The following is a 16,866-nucleotide window of genomic DNA, read 5'->3' as shown; positions in this document are numbered from 1 at the left end:
GAGGAAGAGCCGCGGCCTGCTACCGACTGATCCACGGCCCGGTACCGGTCTCTGGACCGGGGGTTGGGATCACTGACTTATGTGCTTTCACAAAGTAAACCAAATTCTGAAACAAGGTGAACTCATTTCTGCAAGTGAGATAAATTATTCGTCTTTGCAGATCTTTGTTTCATAATTGTAGGAAGGGGTAAGTGATGGGGTACTACTGTCTACTCACAGACTGCTCTGTTTTCGGCTCCCCTTATTTCAGCTTACAAGATTTCCCTGGGAAATCAGGGTTGGTGGCACAGGGGATGTTCTTTGAAGCTTGTATGTTCTTGAATCTTCCTTTGCGTAAAACGAAGAGGAGGAAAGCTGAGTGTAGATATGTTTATTACCGCTTATTAATTTTTCTTGTGCTGGCAGAATGGTATTTAAACCCTTCTTCTAAGGATGCTCTGGAGACCATTGAAGCATGAAGCATGTTGTGTTTATTCCGTTCAGGATACTTGGGCTGCCGTCGTGATTGCCCCATTGTTGATCAGGACGGATGAAGAAATGTGGGCTGCTTGGATGTTTCCCTGAAAGCCTGAGTTGGATTCTTGTACTCCTGGTTCCACGCTGCAGTACACAACCGGGAGCATGCGAAGTATTCTTGACGAAGGCAGGTTCATCCCCAGATACCCCTGTGATAAAAGGAGACATTCGGCCCTCAAGACCAGGGGTAGTCAACCTGGGGTCCTCCAGATGTCCATGGACCACAATTCCCAGGAGCCCCTGCCAGCATTCGCTGGCAGGGGCTCCTGGGAATTGTAGTCCATGGACATCTGGAGGGCCGCAGTTTGACTACCCCTGCTTTAAGAGAATGTTTTGAACTGGTTGCCTTCTGGCAGGGGTAGTCAACCTGTGGTCCTCCAGATGTCCGTGGACTACAATTCCCATGAGCCCCTGCCAGCAGTTGCTGGCAGGGGCTCATGGGAATTGTAGTCCATGGACATCTGGAGGACCACAGGTTGACTACCCCTTCACAAGACCAAACAGTCTCAGCTGGTCCTGCCTTGATCATCTGCTAGGATAGTTAAGAGGCCAGAATGAACTGAAACCCTTTCCTTCCTGTGTGAATCAGGAATAGCAGGACCTGGCTTCTGTAACTGATCCTGTGTCTGATCATTCCATAGCAGAATGAAAACTTAGCAACTTGCTGTCCTTTTTCGCTGTGTGTGCTATTTATGTAGCCGTCGTTAACTGGTCTGGGTGGCACTCACTAATTACTATGCCCTTTTAAAACTTATAGTTTTTGCCTAGCTTCCAGATAATTGAAACCAGGCTTTCTCAACCTGGGGTTTCCTGATGGTCCTGGAAGGGTTTCCTGGATGAGTGGGAATTAAATAATGTTAACAATTTTCTTACTTTGTTAAACATTTATTGGGTGATATGACCATACATGGTCATGTCAGCTGGCTCCCTCCAAGACTAATGATTGGCCTGGAGGGGATGGGAAAGGTGGGCGTGTCCACAGCTCTGCTTCCCAACATATTCCTTCCCCAATATGCTAGGGTCCTCACAGGAACACCGTGGAGGGCCCATATCTAGCTGAGGCAGCTGCACTGGTTGCCAGTTGCTGTCTGGATCTGGTTCAAGGTTTGGGTTCTAACCTTTAAGGCCCTCCGTGGCCGGGGATCCACATACCTGAGGGACTGACTATTGCTCTATGCCCCCGCCTCCCGCAGACCCCTACTTTCTGTGGGTTCCAATGCAGGGAAGCATGCCTGGCCTTGATCAGGGCTAGGGTCTTTTCGGTCCTGGCCCATACTTGGTGGAATGAGCTCCTGGTTGAGCTGCAGGCCCTACGGGAGATTTTGGAATTCTGCAGAGCGTGCAAAACGGAGCTCTTTTGCCAGGTTTATAGCTGAGGCCGGGGTTTTAATGGGGTTTTATCGGGTTTTTTACTGGACATTTGTAACCCGCTACAAGCCAGTCTCGGGAGTGGCGGGAAATAAATTGATTATGATGATGATGATGATGATGATAATATTCTGCACAATTGCACTACTTCTGGGTTTTTTCAAAGCCTGAAGAATGTTCCACAGGTTTCTCAAGAGTAAAAAATTTGAGAAAGGCTGATTTAAACAGTGGAAGGATTTTTGTGTCTAGTTTTGTCTGTTGGTAGCTGAGAACAATAACAAACATACCAGAAATCTTTACCTCTTAAGTTGCCTCTTAAGTTAGAAGAGGCTTTGGTAGAGGACAGCACATAAGATGCACAGTTATTCTCGCTATAGTTGGCTCCATACCATGGCTTCGTTGTGCATTGATCATGCTGCTGATTGATTATGCGAGATCTGCTTTGCAGATGTGCATGACAGGGCTGCCTCTCTCCTTGCCGTATTAGAAGCGCTGTTAAAGTGCAGTATTATGCATCTCCAGTGTTTAAACAGGGCATTTGATTGCCCAGGCACTCATCCCTCAGAGGTGCCGATACAACAACCACATCGATATAAGAGTGGGATAGATAGGAGAGAAGAAGGGTGTGGCTATGGTGGTTATACAAAGGGTAGAGTTGAACATTCATCCCTCAGTATAGCCGCACCATCAGTGTTGGAGTGGACGCAGAGAAGAAGGATGCAGCCACATTGGGTCTATAAAGGGTAGAGTTGAGTGGGCGAGGCAGGGGCATTGCTAAAAGGAAACGGGACCTGTTCAAGAGAAAAGTGGTCACTGAAATTCTTAGTGCAGCCAAGGCAGCTGTGGGAGAGCCCTAACCATCCAGGAATCCAAGGGCAGCAGGGCATGGCTGATTACTTGGCAGGCAGAGACTGTGTATACTTTATTATTAGAATGCAGCTGGGGGGGGGGGGAAGCTAGGGCACAAGTTTAGGAGGACTTCACTGCCAAATACACAAAAACATACATAAACAAAATGTGTGCAAATGCTGACCTCCACAGCTAAACCTTAATTCTGTGTTACAAGTTGCATAAATTGGCACTTCACTGGATGCCATATTTAGGATTAGCAGATGAAGAACAGTTTCATTACAAGATTAAAAAAATTTCCCTTGCACAGAATATAGATCAGCTGGATTTTAATGGTGGCTGGTATGCATGTCCATGTTTTTCTCAGTTGTCAAGCAGGCATGCTTCGGTAATTCTGTAGATTTTTTTGTTTCTCATACATAGTGTTGCACTACTGTTACTACCCAGCACTGCTATACTTTATGGCTTTTGTCATTTTTGTTGTGCCAGGTTTCAGAATGAGCTTAGCTCTTTTGTGTGAAGCCTGGTTTGAGGCATCTTGAGTTCTGGATTGAGTCCTGGTTTAGAAGGAAGAAAGCAAACCATAGTTTGTGATCTGACAAATTGTGGTTCGCAGCAGAATCCATTAATTGCTGAGCTGGAGAAGAAGGGAAAGTAAGAAGGAGAATGTGAGCTGAAGGATGTCTAGGACTCGCTCCCTTACTGGCAAGTTCCCTTACTGTTCCAAAAGTGCCTTTGTGCTCCCCTGCTTCTGACCAGGCATGTCACAAACATGGGCTCCCTTTGCCATTTGCGGAATCCTTGCCACAGGATGCTCAACCATGCGCTGGATGGCTCATCATGTCCCCTTCCTAAGGTGAATTCTGGCCTCTGAATACCTCAAGCAACATGGTCAGTACTGGGGATGTCAGGGAATTATGAACAACAGAATTTTTCTTTGCTTTGGGCAAGGCTTCTTTTCCTGAAAGCCCTTTTCATTCTGCCAACCAGGACAGTGGTAGGTCACTGTGTCCCTCTGAGAGTCGCGCTCTGTTACGAAGCTGCCTAATATGCTTGTTCTCTTGTGTCTCTTGTTCCTGGTTGCTTTTTGGTTGGTTGTTTTTTTTTTTTTTTAACGCTGGCTTGATGACTTGAGCGTGTTAATTCTGGGCATTGAGTACTGCAGCTGTCTGTAGCCCTGCTCTTCTCTTGTGCCAACCCCTTAAATAAAAGACACAAAAGGAAGCAAACAATTAGAAAGCCCCCGGGGCCAAAAGTATCCAAACACTGCTTGTTGGCCTGATGTAACAGGTGTGTCTCTGAACGGTTCATGCGGGGCTCAGCTTGTCGGTGGCTTTGTGTAGGGAGAGTCTTTTCTTTCTGGTTAACCACCATCATTTGTGGGAGAAAATCTCCTTTGCTACAGACCAAATAAGCCAAAGTGGAGGCAGAGAGGCCTTCCTTATTTCATTCTGCCTTGAAAGAAGATCAGAATGGACTCGACCTCTGGAGAACCGGCATTCAAGCCCCTTTGGGAGTTGTGGGCTGTAATTCTTCCCTTCCTCTTTGGGCTGTAATTCTTCCCTTCCTCTTTGAGGGAAGACAGAAGAGGGACCCCCTCCATCATCAGTTATTCATGTTTGGGGAGGGCTTCCCTCTCATTCCCTTCCCTCTTCAGCCTCTCCCTCGTTGCTGGGTTTCTTAGCAACCGTCCAAATATTTCCTCTCAGGTCCCTCAATCCCTCGCCCATAGATCTCAAGCTGGCCTTAGGGCCTTTACTCTATTTATTTGGGAGGTAGCCACTATAGTGGAAGGACATTGAATGTTCTGAGTCCTCTTGATGGTTTTGTAGCTTTGGGTTTGGGGCTAAGGATGGTGGTAGCCATGTGATAAGATCAGCTCGGTGGTGTCTGTTTAGTGAGCAGTGACGGACGGGCTTTGCAGGGAAGGCCAGCTAGCGGCCTGCTTCATGGTTTCCGGTAGGGGTATGGGTGGCGTCGGCCGAATCGGCCGTGCACCCTCCCTCCCCCATGGTGAGGCGCTGGCTGTGGCGTCCAGGAGCAGCTGATTTGGCACACAACCCTAGTCCGGTGTTCGATATTTAATGCAACCGTTTTTTACAATGGCAGGGGGGGGGGGGAGTGAGAATCTCTGTTCCTTTCTTTCCTGAAAACGAAGCGTACGCATTTCCTTGAGGCCTGTGTTTGTGTGTGTTCGTGCGTAAGAGTGGAACTCCTAGGAAGGTTCATGCTGCAAACTTGATATGGGCATCCTTTTTTTAGACCAGACCTATGTGCTTGTTTCGGCCTTAGCAGAACACGTACGATTCTGCCAGCGTTAAAGGTCTCTTGCTGGCACAGTTCCGAGTCATGCAGCTTCCCGATGCAGATATGGCCGTAAGAGTTTGTGCTTTTGTCCCTCTGGTATTTCTGCAATTGTTTGCTTTCCAGACCAGGGGAGGGGATTATAAAATTCAGTTCTGTAATAGTTTGTTTTTGTTTAAAAGCTATAAATGCTGATTTGGAAGTCACAGAATTGTAGAGCTGGACAGGAATCAAAGGTCACAGGCAATGGCTTACACAGGAGGGAGAGTTCTGGGGCTGAAATGTACTCTGTGGGCCCTTTCACACAATCTGTGGGTTTTCCGGATTGTCCCTGGGCGATGCATTCACCAGGAGACTGTAAAGTGTGGTTCAGTCCCTTAATGGATGCAACAGCAGATTCTCAGAGGCAGTTTCCAGGAATACAGTAGCACATGCTTTGACCATTGCATTAACAGGAATAACTTCTGGATGTCTGCAGCTGTATTTGTGGAGGACCCAAAAGCATGTTTTCTTATCCATGCAAATATTTCCCTTGAGAAAATTGGGATGCATAACACTTGAAGTGATTTTCAGCTCCCTCCCCTATGTTGCTTGTATCAGGTTTCTCAAAGGATTGGTGGCCAATCTAGGAGCTCGATTTAGAGTTGTATGTTGGACTTTCGGCAAAAAATGAATGTTTAATTCCAGCCTATATGAACCAACTAGAAGTAGAATTTTGGAGGGCCAAATATACTGATGACAGGTGATGAAAGCTACCATTATTCTACAGTAGTTTCAGATGGAGATCCTAGTCTCCTTTTAAAATGTATTTTACCCCACCTTTCCACACAACATACAATCAACAGCAACATGCAATTGACGTACAATGAACAAGTATTAAAAGCAACAATCAAACAGCACGTATGCAATTAAAACTATAATTTATCAGAACATTTGATTGTGTTCATCTGGCTCTCCCTCACCCATTACAGGTGTTGGCACAGTCTTACTAGCTTTGCTAAGCTAATTGAACATGGGCTAGTGCTGTTGCACACAGTCAGTGTGTACACTTTGCATGCTGGTGGCCTTTTGGGCCCACTGTGAGCACTTTTTTGCTCTTTCCCCATGCATATTACCTGATATGATCTATTCTGATAGTGATATTCTTGATCTGTTGATTATAAAAAGATATTATTGAGTCTGGTACATTATGCTGATTAACTTTGTCTGTTTGTTGCTGCCCATAGAATTATCATGCTGTTCTTGACACTTGATTTTTGATGATGTTTTTGCTATTTGTCTATCTGTCTGTTTCTGTTCTTTTGTGAGCCGCCTTAAAGAAGTAGCTTGATTGAGAGTTGTGGGATGGGGGGGGGTATTTAAATATGTGCTTGCCAACTTCACTCGTTCACTCCATCAAAGCTTGTGCCATAATCGCTCGGTTAATCTTTTAAAGTGCCCCAACCCTCCTTTTTGGCTTTGTTGACAGCTGTGACTGTGGAACAAGGAGCAAAATTTACTCAAGTTAAAACATTTAATGTGGGGTAGAAGGATGGATCAACAGATGGGATGACTTCTCCTGGTGGTTTCTTGTGTTCTTTAATATGAATTGGCAGATGCCAAAAAGATGAATCAGGCTTGCAATAACAGGAACCCCCATTCCAGATCGGATCTAATCTTTCTTCTGCTTCTACCCCACCCCCCAAACACACACACTGAAATGCGAATGCATGATACTTGGGAGGTGCTCTTTCCAGATGCTGGCTTGGCCCCCTCCTGGGCCTGCCCCAGATCGGGCCCTTGTTTGCCCTGCCCAAAGGGAACACAGAAAAATGTCCAGTGCCTGTCCAGTGGCAGCCCCGGCTCCTCCTCAATCTTACAGTGGCACTGAGGAGGCAAAAAATGACCCGGTCGGATTTGTGGTGCTTCACCATGCTGCAGGTTGGATTGGGGCTTAATTTTATTTTATTTTTTTGCAGGAAGGTGGGATTGTATAGAACACAATCCCAACTTCCTGGAAAACAGCCCCCCTGCATGGCAGAATTTGTCCACTGCTGCAGCGTTTCCCATGGGACACATTTCAGCGGGGGACCAGGTGCCCCGCTGAAATGTATCATCCTCAAGGACACATTTCAGCACTGGAGCAGATCCAGCGCTGAAATATATCCCCCGTGGGTACATGGAAAGCTGCAGAGCATAAAGCTCCACAGCACTGCACTGCCGGCAGCCTAATGTGGCCACCACTATGTGCCTAAGTCAAGTAGAAGTAATGAATTTTAAAGTTCTTTAAATTTTGATGCAAAGATGTTCAAGCATTAATTGCACCTCTTTTGTTGTATGTGTTTTATATTTGTTGCATTTACATAGTGCTTACAATATTTTGATTGCGGTTTATCCCATTTATTCAAAGAGGCACACACAGTGCCTCTTTCAGAATGGCACCTAATTTTGTGTTCTGTGGGAATGTAGCATTTGCATTTTGAGTTGAGAAGAATGTTGAGGTCCTTCCCTATGAAACTATCGTGGCAGGTGGTAGGTACAAAATGGGCCAAAACAGCCTCTATGGAGCTGTCATTGAGAGTGCCATGCCAGGAAAATTGGGGAGGGGGGATGACTGTCACCTGCCAATAGCAAAAATGTTTTCTTATCAGATGTTAAGATATGTAATTGGCTTTGACTAGAGATGGGAATGAAGACCGAACAAAGTTTTTCTTGCATGAGGCCACCCAAAGAATTTGAGCACTGTGATAGAAAAGAAGAAGCCCATGGACATGAAAGAGCTTGTGAGCTCTTTCTAGTGGCTGTGAATCCAGATTGTCTGTTTATGCTGTCATTGCTGCAGGAATGCACAGGGCTGCAATCATGGCTTTCTATATGGATATTACTGGCAGTGTTTTATGCTCCCAGAAGCAACCTCTGCAGCTTTATTAATAAGGGGTTTGCAATGCCTAGGTTGACCCTCAGTTCTAATGTTACAGTTTTCATGCATTTGCCTCCATGGCCCCTCCGTGTGGCCTTTGTTTCTGTGCGTTTGTGCATTGTGCATGTTTTTTAGCACAGGATCTGGAATCCTTTATATATAATATATATCACAATATGTAGCAAAAACTCAGTTATGTGAGAGACTTGTGTTTCTGCTTTTTGCTGCACATTATTTTGTTCAAAAAGAGAAATTTATTTCCCTGCAGGGAGACGCATGGGCTATACATTGAGTTGTTTATAGTAGCGATCCCCAACCTGTGGGCCACGGACCACATGTGGTCCTTCGACTAATTGGAGGTGGGCCCCGAAGGATGCCTTTTCTCCCCCCCCTCCGGCCCTTTACTTCATCCTCCCCAGCCCTTTACAACACACTTCATTGTTGTGGCGTGTCTGTATCTTATTTTGAAGGGATGTTTAAACATTACCATAGCGATCAGAGAGCGTTAGTGCAGTGGTTGAGAGTAGAGGAGTAAACTACCCCCCCCCCACCGGGCCTCAGTAAAAGGCATTGAGTGGTCCCCAGTGATAAAAAGGTTGGGGACCACTGGTTTATAGAATCATAGAGTTGGAAGGGGCCATACAGGCCATCTAGTCCAACCCCCTGCTCAACGCAGGAACAGCCTTAAGCATCCTAAAGCATCCAAGAAAAGTGTGTATCCAACCTTTGCTTGAAGACTGCCAGTGAGGGGGAGCTCACCACCTCCTTAGGCAGCCTATTCCACTGCTGAACTACTCTGACTGTGAAATTTTTTTCCTGATATCTAGCCTATATCGTTGTACTTGTAGTTTAAACCCATTACTGTGTGTCCTCTCCTCTGCAGCCAACAGAAACAGCATCCTGCCCTCCTCCAAGTGACAACCTTTCAAATACTTAAAGAGGGCTATCATGTCCCCTCTCAACCTCCTTTTCTCCAGGCTGAACATTCCCAAGTCCCTCAACCTATCTTCATAGGGCTTGATCCCTTGGCCCCAGATCATCTTCGTCGCTCTCCTCTGTACCCTTTATAGGGAGTTTCCATTTTGGACAAGCAACATGCAGTGGAAAAGCAGAAATACAAGAACTGTACCTGTTTTTCCTGCTGTATGCTGTAATGTGCAAAAGAGAACCCTGGCATTTCCCCCAACTAGGGAGGTGTGGGATGCAGAGGAGGAGGCAGCCAGGCTATGGCCCCTGTGGACAGCCAGTAGGGCTTATTACACTGCTGCGTTAAACCATTAAGATCATGGCTGGAAAAGATTCTTGTGAGATTTGTTGCAAGATGAATGTTTGCTTCTACCACGTGCTGAGATGGTCATTCTTGCTTTACCCCATCCAGTAAATACATTTTTTTAAAAGCCTGGGCTTGATTGAGAACAATTATTAAGATTTTTTCAGGTTCTCCAAAAGTAGGATGTATACTTCCTCCTAATTTTGATAGATTCAAGCGGATAACCGGGTTGGTCTGAAGTAGCACAACAAAATTTGAGTCCAATGGGACCTTTAAGAGCAACGAAGATTTAGTCGAGGTGTGAGCTTTTGTGTGTATGCATGGGCTTAAATTTTGTTGTGCTAATTTTTATGTTAAACTTGTATTGGGGATTTGATTCAAAGTGCAAGGTTGATGTTTTTGAGAGTATGGTCAGTTAGGAAAAGCACATGTGGGGTCTTGTGTCAAAATCTTCATGCGTTCCTGAAAGCACATGGCTTTGTGTTGACAGGGTCCTGTGGTGGCATGAGTTCATCTATACTGGTTCAAACCATTGGTCCAGCAATGATTGTTGCATTGTCTGATCAAACTGGCAGCGGCTCTGTAAGGTCTTCCACATCATCTTCCACCTAATCCTTTAAACTGGAGTTTCTGGGGATTGAACCTGGGATATTCTGCATGCAACTGACATGCTCTAGCACTGAGCTATAGCCCCTCCCTGCCCTTGATTTTCAGGCAGATTGGAGCTGAGTGTGAAAGGTTGTTCCATTTTCCTGCTTAGCTAGGAGGTGTCCTCAGTATGCAAAAATTCCTTCTTGTTCTCTCCCAGAGTTTGCTTGAACACCCATTCCAAGGCTGTATTATTGTAGTCGGGGTTGATTTTCAATAAATGGCCACTACTAACTCTATAGCTAAAGTGCTTTAATATTGCATACATTTATCACTTCATTTCACAATGGAGTAATATTGGTTAAGCTGTATTATATTCAAATATATGTTAAAATATGTGATAGTAGCAAGCAAGGAAAAAGAGAAATGAATTGGAACATCAGTTAATAATCATTGAGAAAATTGCGCATCTCCTTCCATGCATTGGAAAGCTGTCGTGACCACCAAAAGAAAATCTGTGTGGTTTCGAAAAGGGCCCATTACAGTGCATTAAAGTTTGACTTCATTTTGAAACTAATTTTAAAATCATATCTGGGCTTCTAATAAGTTTGAGGCTGTACAGAAGTGCCTTAGGAGCTACATGCCGTCTATTTGGAGAGCCAGTTTGGTGTAGTGGTTAGAAGTGCGGACTTCTAATCTGGCATGCCAGGTTCGATTCTGCACCCCCCCTATTGCAGCCAGATGGGTGACCTTGGGCTCGCCACGGCTCTGACCGAGCAGTGATATCAGGGCTCTCTCAGCCACCCCCACCTCACAGGGTGTCTGTTGTGGGGAAAGGAAAGGGAAAGCGACTGTAAGCCACTTTGAGCCTTCTTCCAGTAGGGAAAAGCGGCATATAAGAACCAACTCTTCTTCTTATTATTTGTGAGGTAGAAATCGAGCCTGTTGCCTAGAAGATCTTTTCTTCATGATGGATAGCCACCCTGACTCTCTCCCAGACTCGTTAGTCAGCTGTCTGGAAGCAGTGATTGGCTGGCGCAAGCAGAGCCATCTGAGACTTTATCCTTCAAAGACAGAGGGTCCTGTGGTTTGGCTTATTATAGTTTACTGTTTTTGAAACATTTAAATTTTTTGTAGGCACATAATTACTAGTGTACAGGAGAGGGAAAAAATGCAATGTTTTCTCCTTAGGGGAGAAGCAAATAGCCCAGAAGCTGATTGAGATGCAGTTTTGCCCATTTCACCACTATTTTGAATTGAAACATCGGTGATTAGGAATTAAGAAAAACGAACAGTCTTCTTTCTCTTTTTACCAACACAGTTATTCAGTCCTGAAGCCACCAGTGCAGTGTTTCTGGTTTGTGCTAGAGTAGTAAGTAGCTCTTGAGCCATCTGTGTACAGCTTAAGTTGGATTTCTCCAGCCACGTGCAAAGGTCTCTGTGCAAACCGCTATGTGTTCCTGCAACTGCTAATGTTTGTTTAGGACTCAACAGGTGGTCAGGACGCTCCATGCAGTAACCATTTTGAAAGTGATTAATTACCCTTTTTTTTGGGGGGGGGTCGCGTACACTGGTCTCTCTGACTTAAAAGTGGGTTGAAATCCACTAAGCGTGAATACAGTGGAAAGAGTTCAGCATAACCCTTGGGGATGTGGTTAGTGTTTCAGAGCATTGGACAATGGCCATCCTCTGAAGATACCCTAATGATGTTTCTTGTAAGTATTGCTATTGGGAACAGTGGGAACAGTGTGTGCTTTCCACAATGGTGACAGAATTGACAGTTGCACATGAGTCAGATATTTTGACGTTTGTAGATACTTTGGGTCCCATTTTTGTTCCCAATATTTTTCTTTCAAATGGAGGCGTTTTTTTTAACCAAATAATTTTTCTGCTTTGTGATTCTGTAAGGCTTGGCTGAATGTGGACTTAGGCATGTATGTTGTTCAGCTGCTGGTTAAGGACATAGCTATTATATCATGATGAAGAATGGAAAGGGGAATTTTTTTTTTAATTTCATCTTTTAGTGTAGCTGGTTGGATGGGGATCTATGTGGTGTAGTCAGAGAGGCCCTCCCTTCCCCAGTAATTAAATCTGCACTTACTTTTGTAGTAACATATCTGGAACAGTTTTGCTGTCACTGTATAAAATAAAAAGCTAAGGCATAGGTGGGCGGAGAGTGGGCAGGGCCAGTCTGATCTTTGGACCACTGCCAAGCTCTAGCACCTATTGTATTCCTGGATACAACAGGCTTTGCCCCTAGTTCATTATATAGCATGTAGACAGAACCAATGTAGTTTCTATATATATATTTCTCCTGCTTGCTATTTGTACTGGAAGGGATTATTCCTTTGCTCTTAGCTACGATGGGAAGATGATACTACATCTGTTGAGGCCATAACCACTTCTTTCTGGAAGTAGTTATTCTGGAGATGTATACAATGGTCCTTAATTGTACGAAGAAGTTCAATACTGTTAGCACATTTCTTCAGTGTTTCTGCTGGTCTGCTCAGTGCAGAGAGGTTTTTTCAGGGGGTATCTCTGTGGCCAAGGGGAAGGGGAATGGCACCTTGAAACTAGGAAAGATCTAATGCATTTTGATGCACCACACTATTAATGCTTTTCGGTTTGAAGGTGGCCCTTCCAATACTCTTTTGTCTCCATGCCAAGATATGTTTCATGTGTTAGATTTCTACATAGCAAGCTTCTGTTAAAGGCACATTATCAAGGACAGTAAAAAAATTGACAATCCCCCTTTTTCTATCAAAGCTGTAGTAATTCTTTTTCACTACATAAGAAGATAGGGATTCAGGTTCTAAGCAGTTTGTGTGGCCCAGATCCAAAAAGGGGGATGATGCCCAGAACTAGTTCTGCTTCAAACATTAGTGTTGACTCTAACACAGCAATTGCCCCAGTGTTTGATTCACTGTTCTTTTCAAAGAGTTGTGGATTGGCACCCAGTTCTATTTATTTGTTTATTTATTATTTATTAATTCAATTTATAGACAGCCGCTCCTAGTAAGCTGGCTCGCGGCAGTTAACAATAAATCGTCATAAGAGTTTAAAACACCCCATAATCATAACATCTCCGAAAATTCCAATTCCGATTTCAGTTACCATTTTGGGGCGAGCGAGTTGTCCTGGTTGGTTCGGCTGTGTCAGAACATAACTGGCACCTAAACGGTCAACACTTCCTTAACTGTCAAGATCATTAATCCTGTCTTCTGTCTCGAAAAACAATTAAGAATGCACTGTTTATTCATATTGCACTTTGCAAGTAAGTAAACGGACAGTTGGTCACACAGAATTAATAGCAGATGCAGTGATCTAGGCAGAAGCTTTTTCCAGATTTGAGTGAGTCCTTTGTAACAGTGAAACCTGCCATTTAGTTTGTATTGAGCATAGAATTTGGCTTTCGTAATGTGTGGCATCCCTTTGCTGCCCAGCATACCGACCAGCTCTATTGCTTGGGTTTATAGCACAAAATAGCAACGTTCCTATCTACTGGTGGAGAATAGCTGCAGTCTGACTGTGTCAATATTATTTATACATTTCTTTAAAAGCAATTTGCTTCTTTAATTTTCAAAATTAGGGGGAAATGTGTGTAAGCCCACATTCACTTGTGGCATGAAACTCAGGTAAGTGAATTCCACTAATGGAAAGTTTTTTATGTTAAAATATCATTTTTTTTGTTTTGATTTAGTCTTCTATACTGTTTCTTTACATTCTAGCTGTATGATACCTACAGCTTGGTGTAGTGGTTAGGAGCCGGCTTGGTGTAGTGGTTAGGAGTACAGACTTCTAATCTGGCGAGCCGGGTTTGATTCTGCGGTCCCCCACATGCAACCAGCTGGGTGACCTTGGGCTCCTTACAGCCCTGATAAATTTATTCTGACTGGGCAATAATATCAGGGCTCTCTCAACCTCACCCACCTCACAGGGTGTCTGTTGCGGGGAGAGGAAAGGGGAGGTGAATGTAAGCCACTTTGAGACTCCTTCAGGTAGAGAAAAGCGGCATATAATTTATTTATTTTTATTTATTTATCATACTTATATACCGCCCTCCCCGGAGGCTCAGGGCGGTTTACATCATAACAGAGAACAATACATAAAACAGTCTGTAACATGTATAACTGATAATTAATAATTGTAACCAAAATAACAGCACAATATAACGGTATAACAATATAGTACTACAAACAGGTCCAGGGCTTATTGATGGGATTCTGAGGGGGGTGGTTTATTTATTGAATTCTGAGGGGGGGGTGGGGGGGGAGCAGGGGCCCTTGGTCGCTGTAGATTACGTCTGGTCTCAGCCAAATGCCTGGTGGAGGAGCTCCTTTTTGCAGGCCCTGCGGAACTGTTTAAGCTCCGTCAGGGCCCTGATCTCTTCTGGGAGCTCGTTCCACCAGGTAGGGGCCAGAACAGAGAATGCTCTGGCCCTGGTCGAGACCAGACGGACTTCTTTAGGGCCAGGGATCCTTAGCTGGTTGGTGGTAGTAGAGCGCAGAGCTCTTTTGGGGGCATAGGCGGGGAGGCGGTCCCTCAGGTACACTGGGCCCTGACCGCGTATGGCCTTGAAGGTAAGAACCAACTCTTCTTCTTCTAAACTGTAACAACAGTATTAACTAGAAACATCATCACTTCTTGATAGACTATATTAATACTCCTTTGCTTTCTCCCCCCCTCCCCACCCCAAAGATGGATCACATGTATTCCCTTCTCTTTTCCTCTTTCTGACTGTGCTATCAACATGCTTACTGTGCTTTGATTGACGTTCTGTGTGGAATATAACAGAAGAGCTCCTGGTTGGATGAGTTTTCATGGACTGTGGTGGCTAAATGTTATTTCCGTATACAAGATTTACATGCTTCTGCTATCCAGATGCTGGGAATAAGCTATACGGCAGGGGTGGTCAAACTGTGACTTTCCAGATGTCCATGGCAGTCAGTGCATGCTTGGCAGCTGTATGGCCCCTGTTAACACCACAATACTGAACTAGATGAATCGTAATCTGATTCAGTATATCAGTTTTTACATTCTTCAAGGAACTCGCTTACACTTGGTTAGCACGAGAAAAAATATATCCCCAGCTAAATAGAATACGTCAGTTCCTAGCTTTTCACTTGAATTCAACATAGTTATGTTCCAAGAATCTCCCTACTAGCTGGAATTATGGATTGAGAGAAACACAGCTGTTGGGAACTGAGGCAGTGCTAAGCCTGTGTGCCACCCTGTGTGGCTTATAGAAGTGAATCTCCCAAAGCTATCTGGTGCACTATCCTGCTTCAGAGTAGGAGTGATTCATCTAAGTGTCTTGAGCATGTCTTACGCAACCATGTTTAAAAGTCCTACACTTGTGGGCTAGCTTATTGGGAGGACATTAATAAAAGATGCTGATTGCCAAAACTTGCTTCTATCCGTCGGGCTGGTTCTTAAGAGCTCCTTCCTTGTGGTCTTTCTAATGGGATTCTGTGCCTGTGCAGAGCCTCCTTCAGAACTTCTAGAGCTAAGCTTGAAGCTACGGGATGCTTTGAGGCAGTGGTCCCCAACCTTTCTGAGGCTCTGGACCGGCAGGGCTGCGAAGGCCATGGCGCCGGGCCGCAGCTCCCTCTCCCCGCCCCCCCGCAGTAAAAGACTTCCCAGGCCGCAAGCTTGCGGCCCAGGAAGCTTCTTACTGCAGGAGAGCGGGGAGAGGAAATCAGGGTCGCGCCCGCGCATCGCGCATGTGTGGGCCGCACCTGCACCCGCGCATGTGCGGGCCACGCCCGCGCATCGCACATGCTTTATGTGCGGCTGAAATCGTGCATGCACGACACTTTTGCACATGCGCGAAAGTGCCGCGCATGCGCAATTTCGACCGCACATGACGCATTCGTGGGCCGTGGGCACAGCCCGCTGCCCTGCCGGTCCCCAGCCTCAGAAAGGTTGGGGACCACTGACTTACTGAATAGAAATGTTTTGGCAGAGCACCTAAAAGACAGGTGTGTTGGTGCCAGTTCAGCCTCAAGGGGAAGGACATTTCATAGGTGCTGTGCTACTACTGAAGGGGCCCTGTCCTCAGTCTCCACTTGGTTCACCACTGAAGGCAAACGCCACAAAGATGTTAGTCGATGGATTGGCGATAGGCGATCAGTCCTAGCTGATGTCACTTCTGATACAAGCAGCTGTATCTGCAAAATGTATTCCAGAAGCATCACAGTGGGCGTGCATATTTCCTGGGATTTCCCATGTTGTACTGCTCCCTGCTTTTCTGGCTCCTGAATCAGTGCGTTTATTTGCTGCACAATTTTGGGAAAATGTGACATCATTTTGACATCATTTTGGGAAAAGGCTATCAGCAATTTCTGTTGGTCCATTAATAAGGCATCGACAATGAGGTGGGTGGGGAGGAGGCAACTGTTCAGTGAAGGTTACCAGTGAAGGTTTGGATAGATATTATAGAATGTCTGCTCTTCTCCTCCCATCTCATTGCTAATGAGCTCTGTGCTTCTCTGCTCCTTTGATCTCTGCAGCTAACTTGTTTTTCCTTCACAGAATGTGTGTGCAGTACTGTAAACTGTATATTATATATTTATTTGCCATCAAGTCACAGCTGACTCAAGGCAAGAGATGTCCAGGGTTGGGTTTGCCCCTGCCTGCCTCTGCCTCGTGACCCTGTTGTTTCTTGGTGGTTTCCCTTCCAAATACTGACCAGGGCTGACCCCACTTAGCTTCTGAGATCTGATAAGATCATGCTAGCCTGAGCTAACCAGGGGCTGTTTTAAACAGGGGGGGGGAAACCTCTGTACATGTAGGGCTGGTTCATTCAAGCACATTCATTTAATCACTGCGGGCGTCAGAGAGAACTTGTACGTATGAGTGAGCCATCACAAATCACACGCCATGGCTAAAGCTTTCCTGTCGCCTCGAAAGTGCATGTTGTTTTTCACGGGAGACAGTTCATTTATCTACCTGCAAGTCATCAAGTGCTAAGTAGCCAAGTTATGAGAAATTGGGGGCCGGTGAATGATCTGATAATAGCTGATGCTGTTCCCCCCCCCCTCATTCTCTGTCCTGTAAATGAGTTATTCTG

The 16,866-nt window shown here is 45.2% G+C and overlaps 1 protein-coding gene across 29 annotated transcripts in view; it reads left to right on the top strand.

The window, feature by feature from the left end:
* The window catches only part of CAMK2B (calcium/calmodulin dependent protein kinase II beta), a 186,319-nt gene that overhangs the window by 19,635 nt on the left and 149,818 nt on the right, over positions 1-16,866 (top strand). The window lies entirely within an intron of this gene.

The sequence above is a fragment of the Paroedura picta genome, chromosome 12 (assembly GCF_049243985.1).
Source record: "Paroedura picta isolate Pp20150507F chromosome 12, Ppicta_v3.0, whole genome shotgun sequence".
NCBI lineage: Eukaryota > Metazoa > Chordata > Lepidosauria > Squamata > Gekkonidae > Paroedura > Paroedura picta.
Note: the sequence above shows the minus strand (reverse complement) of the source record. Positions and strands in the feature narration are given on the sequence as shown.